The 16,018-nt window shown below is 39.4% G+C and overlaps 1 long non-coding RNA gene across 1 annotated transcript in view; it reads right to left on the bottom strand.

Annotated features, from left to right (window-relative positions):
- LOC110569193 (uncharacterized) overlaps positions 1-16,018 on the bottom strand; it is a 52,675-nt gene that overhangs the window by 15,185 nt on the left and 21,472 nt on the right. The window contains exon 3 of the long non-coding RNA XR_002479328.2: positions 14,186-14,290. This is a non-coding gene — a long non-coding RNA (uncharacterized LOC110569193). The remainder of the gene's footprint in view (positions 1-14,185; positions 14,291-16,018) is intronic.

Below are 16,018 nucleotides of genomic sequence, written 5' to 3'. Positions count from 1 at the left end.
GACTCAGTACAACCTATCACGTTGGTTAGGAAATTCAATTTCAGGCCACACTTGCCTTTCTGAGAATGAGTCAGTTGTTCTTTCTCTTCTCTAACACTTCAAAGATTTGCTTGGACAGGTCACGGTTGTCATAGGAAATGGAAGACCACAAAGAATAATGAAAACAGTACAAGAAAAGTATTTTAGTATTTATCAAACATAAAGTTTAGTGTCATTTCACTATATTCCCCATGAAATAAGATTTTCCAAGAATATTTTTTAGTGAACAAAGGGATAAACTGATAGCCTTAACGTATGTGAATGTCTTTTTTTTGGTGGGGCAAAAGGTGCTCTAAGTCTTTTTAAAATAGTATAGACATTTTAAAGGTCTTTCTGTCTACTAAGGGATTTGAATGATTCCTTTTCCTTTCTAACAAATGAGTTGACATTTCTACTTTGTTGATTTTTTTTTCAAAGTAGGCATCTCAGCCACTGGTCACTTTAAAAAAAAGAATTCTATCACATCTTACCAAATCGATACTTGATAATAATAAAGCTCCAAATACTACCCAGTCATTAGAGGTCTGGTATCTAACCCCTGGAGTATGATTTCTTAAAAGTAAACTCCTAGGTGATTATTACTCAGATGGTTATGTAATTCTAGAAATACTAGCTAATAACTTTATTTGGGTCAGCTTTACAGTCCTGAGGGAATGGAAGACTACCACTCAAATGGCTCTTGGCCACTCATGGGTCAGTCTATCCGTGAGACACTTTGTTTCAGCAATGACTAATTGTCTAAGAAAGAATAGCAAAGCTAGCTCTTCTGGAGTTAGTTCCAGATTACCCAACCCTATTGGGAATCACAAAAAGGGAAACTTGGTAATGGAGAGTTGAAAGTACATGTATTATCCAAAGAACAGGGCATTTAGGAGAACTGGACATTCCCATTCTTATTTCTTGGCTGAGAGACCTAGAAGCGGACTTTTTGTTTTGAAATATTATCTGCCAGTTACTTGCTATGTGACCTTAGACAAGCCACTTCCCCTCTCTAAGGCTTCATACTCTCATTTGAAAATCAGAGTGATATTAATACTAATCTAAGAGAGCATCATGAGAACTTAACAAAATTATATATGTAAAGTGATTAAAATAATTCCCAATAGTTGCTAATCACTCAGTAAATGTAAGCAGTTAATAGTAACATAGAAGCAACCTTAACAACTAGTGTTACAAAGTCATACTTTGTAACTCATTGACCATTTGATGTGCTGTAACTCACATCAAAGTTACACTTTGATGTTACAAAGTTCATTTGCTGTTCAGAAAAGTGGAAGGACTATGCCATTCTTTGCGTTTAGAATTACATATGCCAAGTTTTTGCGTGTGTATGTTGTAGTGGTCATGGTGATGATGGTGGGGAGGAATGCTTATATTCACTTAGGAAATTCTTATATACACTTAGGAAATGTATATAAACAGACCTTGCTGGCTACTATCTAGTCACCTGCCTGATGCTAATTTTAAAGAGGTGCTGAGAAAGACTCTGCTGGCTCTTTGTATCTGGCTCAGGCTGCCATGTATATCTGCTCAGGATCTACAATGACCACAGTTAGAAAGACTCTCAGTAATTCAATGGGAATTGAGAGTTGGCTCAAGTTCCACCACATTTTACTCCTCGGTCACATTGAACATAGTATATCATCTGTTTCCTGTAACACTTTTCACTTGGCTTCTGGGACATGTTGACCTGCTCCCTTGTTACCTCACTCATCGCTCTTTCTCAATCTCTTTGGCTGATTTCTCCTCATCATCTTAATTTCTTATTCTCATTGTGTCCTGGGACTGTATTTGGTATTTAGGGCCTTTATTCCCTTCTCCATCTCTATAGTCACTCCCTGAGTAATATCATCCATTCTGAGATCTTTTTTTTTTTTTTTGAAACAAGAGTCTAATTCCGTCACCAGGCACCAGGCTGGAGTGCAGTGGTGCAATCTTGACTCACTGCAATCTCTGCCTCCCGGGTTCAAGCAATTCTCCTGCCTCAGCCTCCCGAGTAGCTGGGACTACAGGCGTGCACACCACACCCAGCTAATTTTTGTATTTTTATTAGAGATGAGGTTTCACCATGTTGGCCAGGATGGTCTCAATCTCTTGACTTCGTGATCCACCCACCTCGGCCTTCCAAAGTGCTGGGATTACAGGCGTGAGCCACCGCACCTGGCCATTCTGAGCTCTCTTAAAGCCATCTCTATCCTAATCATTTTAAAATTTGTATCTCTAGCACAGAACTTGTTCCTGAATTCCACACTCTTATACCCAGCAGCCTACTTGAAACATCCACTTGGATATTTGAGGGGCATTGCAAACTTATCTTATCCCAGACCAACCTCCTGAATTCCCTCCCTGCTCCTCCTGCACTCTTCCCTATTTCACTAAGTGCCAACTCTCTCCTTATCTTTTGAGGACACAGCTACTGCAATGTTTAACTCCTTTTCTGCCTTACAATGCACATAAATAATCTACAGAAATTCTGTCAGCTCTGTCTTCAAAATATAAATGGAATCCAACAGCCTCTCACCATTTCCATGGTTTCTTCCCAAGTCCAAGTTATCTGCAGTTTTATGTGTGGATTATTATAATAGCCTCTTAATTATCTTTACTTTTTCACTGACCATCTCTTGACTATTTTCAAGTCAGCAACTACAGTGATCTTTCCAAGGGGGTGAATCAGAGCTTGTCACTCCTTTATTTTATTCACTCCAATAGTTTCTCATCATTCAAAGCCAAGCACTTATAATGGCACACAGGGCCCTAGTGACCTATTTCTTCTACCTCAACCTCTTTAACTTCATTTCTCATTCACTCTCTAATTCAGTTGCCTTTTAACCTCTTTATCTTCTTTGAGCAAGCAGTCATATTCCAACCCCACAGGCCCTTTGCACTTGCTGTCCCATCTTCCTGAGGCGCGCGCACACACACACACACACACACACACACCCCTTATCTTTCTCTCTCTCACTGGATAAACTGAATAAAATCATAGACCCATCTATCTTTCTACCTTCGTCCTGAACTATAGTCCCTCTCTCTCCACATTAATCTGCCTTTAAACTTTTTCCTTCTACAGCATTTAAAACTGCCTCATTTTATAGATAGAATAAATATACATATAAAGATTCATTTTTCACACATCCACATACATGGATGAGTTATAATTCATTTTCTCTACTTCTATCAGAATGTAAGCTACATAGATGGTATTTACATTGACATTTTCTTATTGCTGCATTCCCAGATCTTAGAAAAATACTTGACATGAAATAGGTATTTAATGGATATTTGTTAAATAACTAAATTAAATATTTATCAAGCTGAAATTATTCCTACTGGAGGCACTACTCTTGAAAACCTTATCAGCCACAGTTTTTCTCACATTGCAAGGGAACTTAGACACTCAGTGTATCTTCCTAATTTTGCAAGTGACTATTCAAGATAACCAGAAAGAAATAGTCATTGTCTTAGGCCTTGTAGTAAATAACTAAAATATTAAGGTCCAGACTGTCAGTTTCCTAACTATTACTGGGTATGGCGTTCTATAGTCTTAACACATATGAGAAACCTCCAACAGAAATTGTAGAGGGCCTAATATTGGGGAGAATGTAGATATTACATCAATAGGGCCAATTCCAGGGTTTCACAAGGACACTTGCAACACCAATAGGCAACAGAGTTCACTGAGAAATTAGGGCAGGAAAAAAATAACAGATTCTGGTGACATTGTAGAGAAAAGGGAACAATTATACACCATTGATGGGAGTGTAAATTAGTTCAACCATTATGGAAAACAGTGTGGTCATTCCCCAAAGAGCTAAAAGCAGAACTACCATTCAACCCAGCAATCTCATCACCATGGATATACCAAGAGGAATATGAATCATTCTACCATAAAGAAACATGCATGTGAATGTTCATTGCAGCATTATTCACAATGGCAAAGACATGGAATCAACCTACATGTCCATCGATGACAGATTGGATAAAGAAAATGTGGACCATATACACCATGGAATGCTATATAACAAGATCTTGTCTTTTGTGGGAATATAGATGGAGCTGGAGGCCATTATCCTTAGAATACCAATGCAGAAGTGGATGATCCAAGATGGCCAAATAGGAACAGCTCTGGATTGCAGTTCCCAGCGAAAATGCAGAGGGTGAGTGATCACCACATTTCCAAACAAATTTTTACCAAGAGATTCCAGGATGGAAAAGTGCCATGAGTCTCCAGCACAGCTGTTTCAGCCTGCGCAGAGGGTCTCCATATAAAATCTCACACAAATCTGAGTGCCGTGTTAACTGGCACCTGAAATGCCTGGGAGACAGAGTTGCCCATTCAACTGAAGAAAAGTGAACTGAAACAGGGAGCCAGGTGATCTGGCTCTGCCAATTCCATCCCCACAAAGACCAGAAATCTGAAACACTCTGGATTGAGAGTTTCACAGCAAGCACAGCTGGACCCAGGACAGTCCAGCTCTGTGGGGGGAAGGGCGTCGCCATTACCAAGGCAGTCCACTACTACTGAAGCAGTCCACCATTACTGAGGCAGTCCACCATTACCAAGGCAGTCTGCCATTACAGAGACAGTCTGCCATTACTGAGGCAGATGGCCATTACTGAGGCAGTTCTAACTATACCTCTATAAACAAAACTGCAAGGAAGTTCACACAACAGCTGTGCAGAGCCCATGGCAGCTCAGCAATGCCTCTGCTGGCAGACTGTGACTAGACTACCTCCTTACTGGGCAGGGCATCTCTGAAAAAAGACAGCAGCATATCAGGAACTTATAAATAAAGCCCCACCCTCCTAGGACAGAGGACCTGGGAAAAAAAGGCAGTTATGAGTTCTGCCACAGCAGACTTAAATGTACCTGCCCAGTAGCTCTGAACAGGACAACGTGGCTCACAGCTCAGCACTTGAGCTCCTATAAGGGACAGTCTCCTCAAGCATCTCCCCCACTCCTGTATATCCAAAGAGACACGTCATAAAGGAGAGCTCAGGCTGACATCTGGTGGGTATCCTTCTGGGACAAAGATAATAGAAGAAGAAACTGGCAGCAACCCTTACTGTTCTGCAGCCACTGCAGGTAATCCCCAGGCAATCAGGGTCTGGAGTGGACCTCCAGCAGTCCTACAGCAGAGGGGCCTGACTGTCAGAAGGAAAACTAAAAAACAGAAAGAAATAACTTCATCATCAAGAAAAAGGATGTCCACTCAGAGACCCCATCTGAAAGTCACCAACTACAAAGACCACAGGTAGATAAATACACAAAGATGGGAAGAAACGAGCACAAAAATGATGAAAACACGCAAAACCAGAACACCTCTCCTCCTCCAAGGGATCACAACTCCTCACCAGCAAGGGAAGAAGTCTGGATGGAGAATGAGTCTGATGAATTGACAGAAACAGGCTTCGGAAGGTGGGCAATAACAAAATTCTCTGAGCTAAAAGAATGTGTTCTAATGCAATGCAAAGAAACTAATAACATTGAATAAAAGGTTTGACAAAATACTAAAGAGAATAAACAGCTTAGAGAGGAATATAAATGAATTGATGGAACTGAAAAATAACCTGAGAACTTCATGAAGCATACACAAGTTTCAGTAGCTGAAACAACCAAGCAGAAGAAAGGATATCAGAGATTGAAGATCAACTCAATGAAATAAAAAGAGAAGGCAAGATTAGAGAAAAAAGAGTGAAAAGATGAACAAAGCCTCCAAGAAATATGGGATTATGTGAAAAGACCTAATTTACATTTGATAAGTGTACTTGAATGTGACGGAGAGAATGAATGTAAGCTAGAAAACACTCTTCAGGATATTATCCAGGAGAACTTCCCCAACCTAGCAAGGCAGGCCAATATTCAAGTCCAGGAAATACAGAGAACACCACAAAGATATTCCTCAAGAAGAGCAACCCCAAGGCGCATAATCATCGATTCACCAGGGTTGAATTGAAGGAAAAAATGCTAAGGGAAGCCAGAGAGAAAGGTCAGGTTACCCACAAAGGGAAGCCCATCAGACTCACAGCAGATCTCTCAGCAGAAACCCTACAGCCAGAAGAGAATGGGGGCCAATATTCAACATCCTTAAAGAAAAGAACTTTCAACCTAGAATTTCATATCCAGCCAAACTAAGCTTCACAAGTGAAGAAGAAATAAAATCCTTTATGAACAAGCAATTGCTCAGAGATTTCATCACCACCAGGCCTGCCTTACAAGAACTCCTGAAAGAAACACTAAACACAGACAGGAACAACCAGTACCAGCCACTCCAAAAACATACCAAATGGTAAAGAGCACTGACACAATGAAGAAACTGCATCAACTAATGGGAAAACAACCAGCTAGCATCAAAATGGCAGGATCAAATTTGTGCATAACAACATTAATCTTAAAAGTAAATGGGCTAAATGTCCCAATCAAAAGACACAGATTGGCAAATTGGATAAAAAGTCAAAACCCATCAGTGTGCCATATCCAAGAAACTCATCTCACATGCAAGTATACACATAGGCTCAAAATAAAGGGATGGAGGAAGATTTACCAATCAAATGGAAAGGAAAAAAAAGCAGGAGTTGCTATCCTAGTCTCTGATAAAATGGACTTTAAACTAACAAAGGTCAAAAGAGACAAAGAAGGGCATTACATAATAGTAAAAGGATCAATGCAACAATAAGAGCTAAGGATCCTAAATATATACGTACACAATACAGGAGCACCCAGATACACAAAGCAAGTTCTTAACGACCTACAAAGAGACTTACACTTCCCACAATAATAGCAGGAGACTTTAACATTCCATTGTCAATATCGTACAGATCAATTAGACAGAAAATTAACAAGGATATCCAGGACTTGAACTCAGATCTGGTGAAGCAAACCTGATAGACATTTACAGACCTCTCCACCCCAAATCCGCAGAATACACCTTCTTCTCAGCACCACATCACATCTACTCTAAGACTGACCACATAATTGGAAGTAAATCACTCCTCAGCAAATGCAAAAAATGGAAATCATAACAAACAGTCTCTCAGACCACAGTGCATTCAAATTAGAACTCAGGATTAAGAAACTAACTCAGAATCACACAACTTCATGGAAACTGAACAACTGGCTCTTGAATGTTGACTGGATAAACAATGAAATGAAGGCAGAAATAAAGATGTTCTTCGAAACCAATGAGAACGAAGACACAACATACCAGAAGCTCTGGGATACATTTAAAGCAGTGTCTAGAGGAAAATTTGTAGCAATAAATGCCCACATGAGAAGCAAGGAAAGATCTAAAATCGACACCCTATTGTCAAAATTGAAAGAACTAGAGGAGCAGGAGCAAAAACACACAAAAGCTAGCAGAAGACAAGAAATAACTAAGATCAGAGCAGAACTGAAGGAGATAGAGACATAAAATACCATTCAAAAAATCAATAAATCCAGGAGCTGTTTTCTTTGAAAAGATCAACAAAACAGACAGACCACTAGCCAGATTAATAAAAAAGAAAAGAGAGAAGAATCAAATAGATGTAATAAAAAACGATAAAGGAGATAACACCACAGATTCTACAGAAATACAAACCACCATCAGAGATTACTACAAACAACTCTATGCACAGAAACCAGTAAACCCAGAAGAAATGGATAAATTCCTGGACACTTGTATCCTCCCAAGACTAAACCAGGAAGAAGTTGAAACCCTGAATAGACCAATAACAAATGCTGAAATTGAGGCAGAAATTAATAGCTTACCAACCAATAACAGCCCAGGTCCAGATGGGTTCACAGCTGAATTCTACCAGACACACAAAGAAGAGCTGGTATCACTCCTTCTGAAACTATTCCAAACAATCTAAAAAGAGGGAATCCTTCCCAAATCATTTTATGAGACCAACATCATCCTGATACCAAAACACAGCAGAGACTCAGCAAGAAAAGAAAACTTAAGGCCAATATCCATGATGAACATAGATAAAAAAATCTTCAATAAAATACTTGCAAACTGATTGCAACAGCACATCAAAAAGCTAATCCATCATGATCAAGTAGGCTTCATCCCGGGGATGCAAGTTTGGTTCAACATATGCATGTCTATAAACGTAATTCACAACATAAACAGAACCAAAGACAAAAACCACATATCTCAGCAGATGCAGAGAAGGTCTTCGACATAATTCAACAGCCCTTTATGCTAAAAACTCTCAATAAACTGGGTATCGATGGAAGGTATCTCAAAATAATAAAAGCTATTTACAACAAACCCACAGCCAATATCATACTGAATGGGCAAAAACTGGAACCATTTCCTTTGAAATCTGGCACTAGACAAGGATGCCCTCTCTCACCACTTCTATTCAATACAGTATTGGAAGTTCTAGCAAGAGCAATTAAACAAGAAAAAGAAATAAAGTGCATTCAATTAGGAAAAGAAGAAGTCAAATTATCCCTATTTGCAGACAACATAATTTTACATTTAGAAGACCCCATCATCTCAGCCCAAAATATTAAACTGATAAGCAACTTCAGCAAAGTCTGAAGATACAAAATCAATGTGCAGAAATCACAAGCATTTCTATACACCAAAAACAGACTTAAAGAGAGCCAAATCAAGAATGAACTGTCATTCACAGTTGCTACAAAGAGAATAAAATACCTAGGAATACAACTAACAAAGTATGTAAAGGACCTCTTAAAGGAGAACTACAAACCACTGCTCAACGAAATAAGAAAGGACACAAACATGGAAAATCATTCCATGCTCATGGTTAGGAAGAATCAATATTGTGAAAATGGCCATACTTACCAAACTAATTTATAGATTCAACGCTATCCCCATCAATCTACCTATAACCCTCTTCGCAGAACTGGAAAAAAAACTACCTTAAACTTCATATGGAACCAAAAGAGAGCCCACGTAACCAAGACAATTCTAAGTAAAAAGAACAAAGCTGGAGGCATCATGCCACCTGACTTCAAGCTACACTAAAAGTCTACAGTAATTAAAACAGCAAGATACTGGTACTAAAACAGAGATAGAGACCAATGGAACAGAACAGAGGCCTCAGAGGAAATGCCACAAATCTACAACCATTTGATCTTTGACAAACCTGACAAAAACAAGCAATGGGCAAAGGATTCCCTGTTTAATAAGTGGTGTTTGGGAAAACTGGCTAGCCGTGTGCAGAAAGCAGAAACTGGACCCCTTCCTGACACCTTACACTAAAATTAACTCCAGATGGATTAAAGACTTAAACATAAGGCCTAACACCATAAAAACCCTAGAAGAAAACCTAGGCAAAACCATTCATGACATAGGTGTAGGCAAGACTTCATGACTTAAAACACCAAAAGCAATGGCAACAAAAGCCAAAACAGACAAATGGGATCTAATTAAACTTCAGAGCTTCTGCACAGCAAAAGAAACAATCATTAGAGTGAACTGGCAACCACCATAATGGGAAAAAATTTTTACAGTCTACCCATCTGACAAAGGACTTATATCCAGAATCTACAAAGAACTAAAACAGATTTACAAGAAAAAAATCAAACAAACCCATTCAAAAGTGGGCAAAGGATATGAACAGACACTTTTCAAATGAAGACATGTATGAGGCCAACAAACATATGAGAAAATGCTCATCATCACTGTTCAGTACAGAAATGCAAATCAAAACTACATTTCATGCCAGTTAGAATGGCGATCATTAAAAAATCTGGAGACAACAGATGCTGGAGAGGATGTGGAGAAATATGAACAGTTTTACACTGTTGGTGGGAGTGTTCAACCATTGTGGAAGACAGTGTGGTGATTCCTCAAGGACCTAGAAATAGAAATTCCATTTGACCCAGCAATCACATTACTCGGTATATATCCAAAGGATTATAAATCATTCTATTATAAGGACACATGCCCACAAATGTTCACTGTGGCACTGTTTACAATAGCAAAGACTTGGAACCAACCCAAATGCCCATCAATGATAGACTAGACAGGGAAAATGTGGCACATATACACCATGGAAAACGATTCAGCCATAAAAGAAAGATGAGTTCGTGTCCTTTGTAGGGACATGGATGAACCTGGAAGTCATCATTCTCAAGAAACTGACACAAGAACAGAAAATCAAACACTGCATGTTCTCACTCACAGGCAGGTTGAACAATGAGAACACATGGATACAGGGAAGGGAGCATCACACACTGAGGTCTGTTGGTGGGGACTAGGGGAGGGACAGCAGGGGATGGGGAGTTGGGGAGGGATAACATGGGGAGAAATGCCAGATATAGGTGATGGGGATGGAGGCAGCAAACCACATTGCCATGTATGTACCTACACAACACTCCTACATGTTCTTCACAGGTATCCCAGAACCTAAAGTGCAATAAAGTATATATTTTAAAAAAGAAGAGCAAATAATAATAATAATAAATTTAAAAATAAAGATCTTTCACAATCAAAAAAAAAAAGAAAACTAATGCAGGAACAAAAAACCAAATATCACATGTTCTCACTTATAAGTGTGAATTAAGTGATGATAACTGATGAACACCAAAAAAGGAGCAACATACATTGGGGCCTATTTGATTGTGAAGGGCAAGAGGAAGAAGAGCAGAAAAAATAGCTTGGGTACTAGGCTTAGTACCTGGGTAATGAAATATTCTGTAAATAAACCCTTGTTACATGAGTTTATGTATACAACAAGCCTGCACATGTACCCCTGAACCTAAAATAAAAGTTAAAAAAATAAAAATAATAAAAAGCAAAATGTGGTTGAAAAAGAAGAAGTGATAGAGACTGAAGAAATAATTTGTTCGTTGGCAATTGGTTAATTTGTTCATCATCCACTGCTTATGTCAGTTCCTGTATTAGGGGCTAAAGAACATAGACAAACTGTACTTGCTGTGCCAGGGGCTGACATTCTTCTGAGTTGGGTGAGTAGGAGATGTGGAACAAGACATACTTGAGGAGGATTTCACAGGAAAGGTGACATCTAAATCAAGTCTCAGAAAATAAGTGGATCCCAATAGATAGAGGAGGGATGAGGAGGTGGAAAGACAGTGAGCAGGATGGGCAAAGTCATGGTGGTATGATAGTGTGTATATTCAGGGACTAGAGATTAGTAGGTTAGTGCAAGGGGTAAGGAGGAGAGGAAGGACTGGGAAGATGGACTGAGGCCGGATGGCGCATGGTGAATGGTGTCTTAGGGCTGAACCTCTAAACATGTTGCTGAAGGAAGGTCTCTCTTTCTCTCTCTCTCTCCTTTCCTCCCTCCCTCCCTTCCTTCCTTCCTATTTTCTTTCTTTCTTTCCTTTTTTTTTTTTTGGTTAAAACTCAAAAAGGCCTTTAATACTATTCTGATATTCCACCAAATTTCTTAGATATCAATTTTTCTATTATTTGCTTCTGTATATTCTAAGCAAATTTTCATGTGCTTCTATTATGAGGAAAATAATCAGATTTTTGCATTAATATATGTTACTTGCACAGATGAACTTCAGTAGGGCCAAAACCTGGTTCTAATGTATAATGGGCAGGCATATTGTAAGAGAAGATTATAAGAATAAAAATATATTTTGTATTGTACATTCCGATCTGTAATTCTTTTAAGAGAAAAGAATGTATAGATTTATTTATTTATATACCTAAGTTTTAACGCAGAGAATATTTTATTTATATTATAAAAATCCCAGGTGAGGAGCCAACAGAGTAATTTTAAAGTATCAAAGAGGAGTTTACATGGTGTAAATTACATTCAAGGAAAATAAGTATTCAATTTTTGTAGCATGACTCTCCTTTACATTACCATAAAAATTGAGGAAAACAATAAAAACCCTCAGAAAGTTCTGACAAGCTAGTGATTCTTTTTAATAAAAGATGAGTGGCCTGTGTATATTACTGTGATTAATCAAATAGATATAATTTATTTGCATTTGTCAGACAAGGTGCTGGAATTTTCTTAGTAGATGTTACTGAAGATAGGAACACAATGTAGCAGCAGCACTGTCTCCTTCCTTTTAATTGACAAGTAACTACAGAGAGAACAGTCAGAAATTGGAAGAGAGCAGAGGAAGTAGATGAATTCTTCCTAGATGATGCAGGGACCATGTTAATGGAATTCTGGTCACGTAGTCTAGAGTTCAGATTTGCCTTGGTTTAATCAGCTTGCTGAACATTACAGTTGAGTATAGCCATGTTGATCCAGGCCTCTACATACATAATTTATTTCCCCTAAATTAGGCCTGGTTTAGTTCCTGTTGTTTGACATATTATATTGAAAGCTGCAATGGTGAGAATACGGTATTGGATCAGGTTTATGTACGTATGTGATTCTGTATATACTTAAAAAATGTATACCTATAGCTCCAGTGTTGAGGCATATCACTCTATCCTGGACATTTGACGAATACAGAGCAATATTAGATGTTAAGCAGGATATTGACTTCCTCTATTTTGGCAATTATGTGGGCACAGCTGAAAATAAGGCCCATCCACCCTTGCAGAATTGGATAAGTCACAAGGATACAGCACTTAACACCTTTCCTGGTTGTGAGCAAGGTGTGCACTAATTCATCAAATCCTACAGTGAGGGATTCCACAAGAGCTGCTCATGACAAGCACAACAGAGACAAATATTTAAAACCCAAGGATTTTGGACACATTGTTTTCAACTTTTGGAAAATCCTGGTAAAAAATACAATTTTTGTTTCTTTGTTTTCCATCCATGATTGAAAGAAAGAAATTCAAAAAAGGGTAAGGAGTTAGAGGTAAAACAGTGGTAGGCAAACCTGAAACACACTCATTTTTATGACATGTGATGCTTAGATATTAGCAATTTCATAACCAGGCCCAGAGTAGGACCAGAGAAAATGAGTGTAATTATATTGCCAGTAAAGTGGCCCAGAAAAATGAAATTTTTCGAATTCCACCCATGACTTTTTTACTATAGTTAAAATACCATTAATGAGAAAAAAGTATATTTCTTCAAAATTGCTTCATAACTGCTTTTAGAGTGGCAGTGTCCTTTAAGTAAAGCATTTCATGTATGTATATATATGTATATAAAGCATCTGTCGATAACATATGCATTTAGTCTTGTAGTCCTTGTTGCTCATTCCTGTCACTGTAAAAGGAGAACTTTGTTTTCTGAGGTCAGAAATTTCTGAGGTCATGTTATTTATAGTTCAGCATCATCAAAAGGCAATTCCTTGCTTATTTGGGATTCGAAGTCCAGCCAGATCTCCCTTGTGACTCATTCGGCATTCATCCGGGGATCTATGCTTGCCTGCCTGTGCGGTGTTCTCATGAATCCTTAATTCCCTTTGAACTCAGCAATGCCAGAGTCACTTTCCATCAACCCGCCCACTCAGCTGAATTGCGCCAGCCTCTTTTGCACAAAGCATCACACTCCTGTTGTAAGATTGATTGGGTGTTGAGCCACCGCCACAAAGACAAAAGAGGTCAGATTCAACCCCTGCAGTTTGCTTTTAAGACCTGATGTCATCATCATCCTGACTTCCAGAGCTGATGCTGATAAAATTTTCTGGGAGCTACCTATACGTAACTCATGTCTTGTTGAACTAACTTTATTAGCACTTCATCACTGATAATGTGATAATATATTAATGATGTGTTGCTCTTACCCTTTGTCTGCAAAGCAAAGGAGTTGAAACTAGAATGACATGGTGAGCCAGATCAGTCTGATGTGTTGCCAATCCTGTATCATGGCATCTTTCTCATTCCCTGACTGCTTTTCTCTCAGATAATAGGGCAGACATGGCTGAAGTGCTGGCAAGATGTCCAACACAAGGTGCTGCTCTAGGCTCTAGGAGTTTGCAACTCAGAAAACCAGCATGGCTACTCACAAGGGTCAGATATGGGCAAGTCAGAGAGCAAGCTCAAATCTAGTCCGTATGTCCATAAAGTGAACACATAACTAAAAATGTGTGACCAAGCCAGGGGATCAGTTGTAAGACAGGGTGATGGACTCAACATAGGTGCAAGGGCAGGGGCAGGGAAGCTGGATTCCAGATGATTATGAAGAAGAGGGTGGTGTGATGGTTACCCAGAGTGCATGTATTAGGTTGACCTAGTTTAGAAGCACAAAGTCGGGGTTTGGTAATATGCAAAATACTGGAGAGGTTGGAAACTTATTTGGATAGTATTGGATTATATGACTGAGCTCTCCCCAGTGGTTCTTTAGTACCTGGAGCTAGATATAAGTCAGATGTGGCCCCTGCCTGTGTTCTCATCATCTGCACAAGGAGATAGGAATGTAAATAAAAATATCATAACATTCACAGGATTGCGGGGTTGTAATGGTCTCATTCTTTTTTTTTTTTTTTTTTTGGAGACAGAGTTTCGCTCTTGTTACCCAGGCTGGAGTGCAATGGCGCACTCTCGGCTCACCGCAACCTCCACCTCCTGGGTTCAAGCAATTCTCCTGCCTTAGCCTCCTGAGTAGCTGGGACTACAGGCATGCGCCACCATGCCCAGCTAATTTTATGTATTTTTAGTAGAGACGGGGTTTCACCATGTTGACCAGGATGGTCTCGATCTCTTGACCTCGTGATCCACCCGCCTCGGCCTCCCAAAGTGCTGGGATTATAGGCGTGAGCCACCGCGCCCGGCCTGTAATGGTCTCATTCTACCAAGAAGATAATAATAATGGCTGACATTTATTGAAAACTCACTGTATACCAGCAGGTACTATGTTAATTGCTTGGCCTATATTACTCACTGTATATCACCAGGTACTATTTTAATTGCTTTACCACATTTAATTCTTACAGCCATATGAAGCAGTGCTATTATTTCTATTTTATAGATTAAGCAAATGGAGGCTAAAAGAATTTAAACAGTAATTACCCAAGGTTGCACAGCTAATTAGTGGTAAAGTCTAACTCTGACTTAGATATTGACCTCTACATCAGTTTGTTCTGGGAGACACATTTTAAGATGGATGTTGGGAAATATAGAACTTGACAGGTGTGTTAAGAATTGTGTGGAGACTGGAGTCCATGATCTATGAGCACGTATCTCCTCAACCCCTTCCAATGAGTCTGCTGAGACTGAACATAAAGGGCTAGACAGGGAGGTACATACTCTGGCTTCAGGTGTGAATGAGGAATGGGCTGAGGCAGACTGTTTCACTTGGTGTAGAAGGAAAAGAGATTTATTTGCAGATTCCCAAACTATTTACTTGGCTCTAAGTGCCAGGTTCCTCTGGCACCTCAGCAGAATGTTGGGTTAACTGATAGACCCTGGGAAGTTCTGCTAGTGAATGGCAACTACAAAGATAAGAGCATCTAAGTAATGCTGAGCTAGAAGAAGACATTTTATAGAACACCTTCCACGTTTGAAGAGTTGTCATATGAAAGAGAAAAAATAAATTTGTCCCATGTGACTCTAATGAATGCAACTGAGACCAATGATTGGAAATGATAGGAGGCATATTGTAACTCAGTAAATAATTATATATATATATATATATATATTTGAGACAGAGCCTCACTCTGTCCCCCAGGCTGGAGTGCAGCAGTGCGATCTCAGCTCACTGCAAACACTATCCCCGGGTTCAAGCAATTCTTCTGCCTCAGCCTCCCGAGTAGCTGGGACTACAGGTGTGTACCACCACGCCCAGCTAATATTTTTGTATTTTTAGTAGAGACCAGGTTTTACCATTTTGGCCAGGCTGGTCTCGAACTCCTGACCTTGTGATCTGCCCACCTCAGGCTCCCAAAGTGCTGGGCTTAGTAAAGGCATGAGCCATTGCTCCTGGTCAATAATTATTTTTCAGCAACTAACAAATATAGAAGCTGGCCTTGTGGTGGTATCAGTTATTCACCACCAGAGGTATTCATATAGAGACTGTGTCACTTTCTGTCGAGAGGGGTAGTTTTCAGATTTTAGGATTCATAAGAATCATTTCTGGGCATGGCAGCCAGATTCTGATTTAGGTGGTCCTCAGAGGCATCAAGAAT

This window comes from Aotus nancymaae, unplaced genomic scaffold (assembly GCF_030222135.1).
Source record: "Aotus nancymaae isolate 86718 unplaced genomic scaffold, 86718_ANA_hifiasm-v0.15.2.pri h1tg000059l, whole genome shotgun sequence".
Classification (NCBI taxonomy): domain Eukaryota; kingdom Metazoa; phylum Chordata; class Mammalia; order Primates; family Aotidae; genus Aotus; species Aotus nancymaae.
This window is presented reverse-complemented; position numbering and strand designations above follow the sequence as displayed.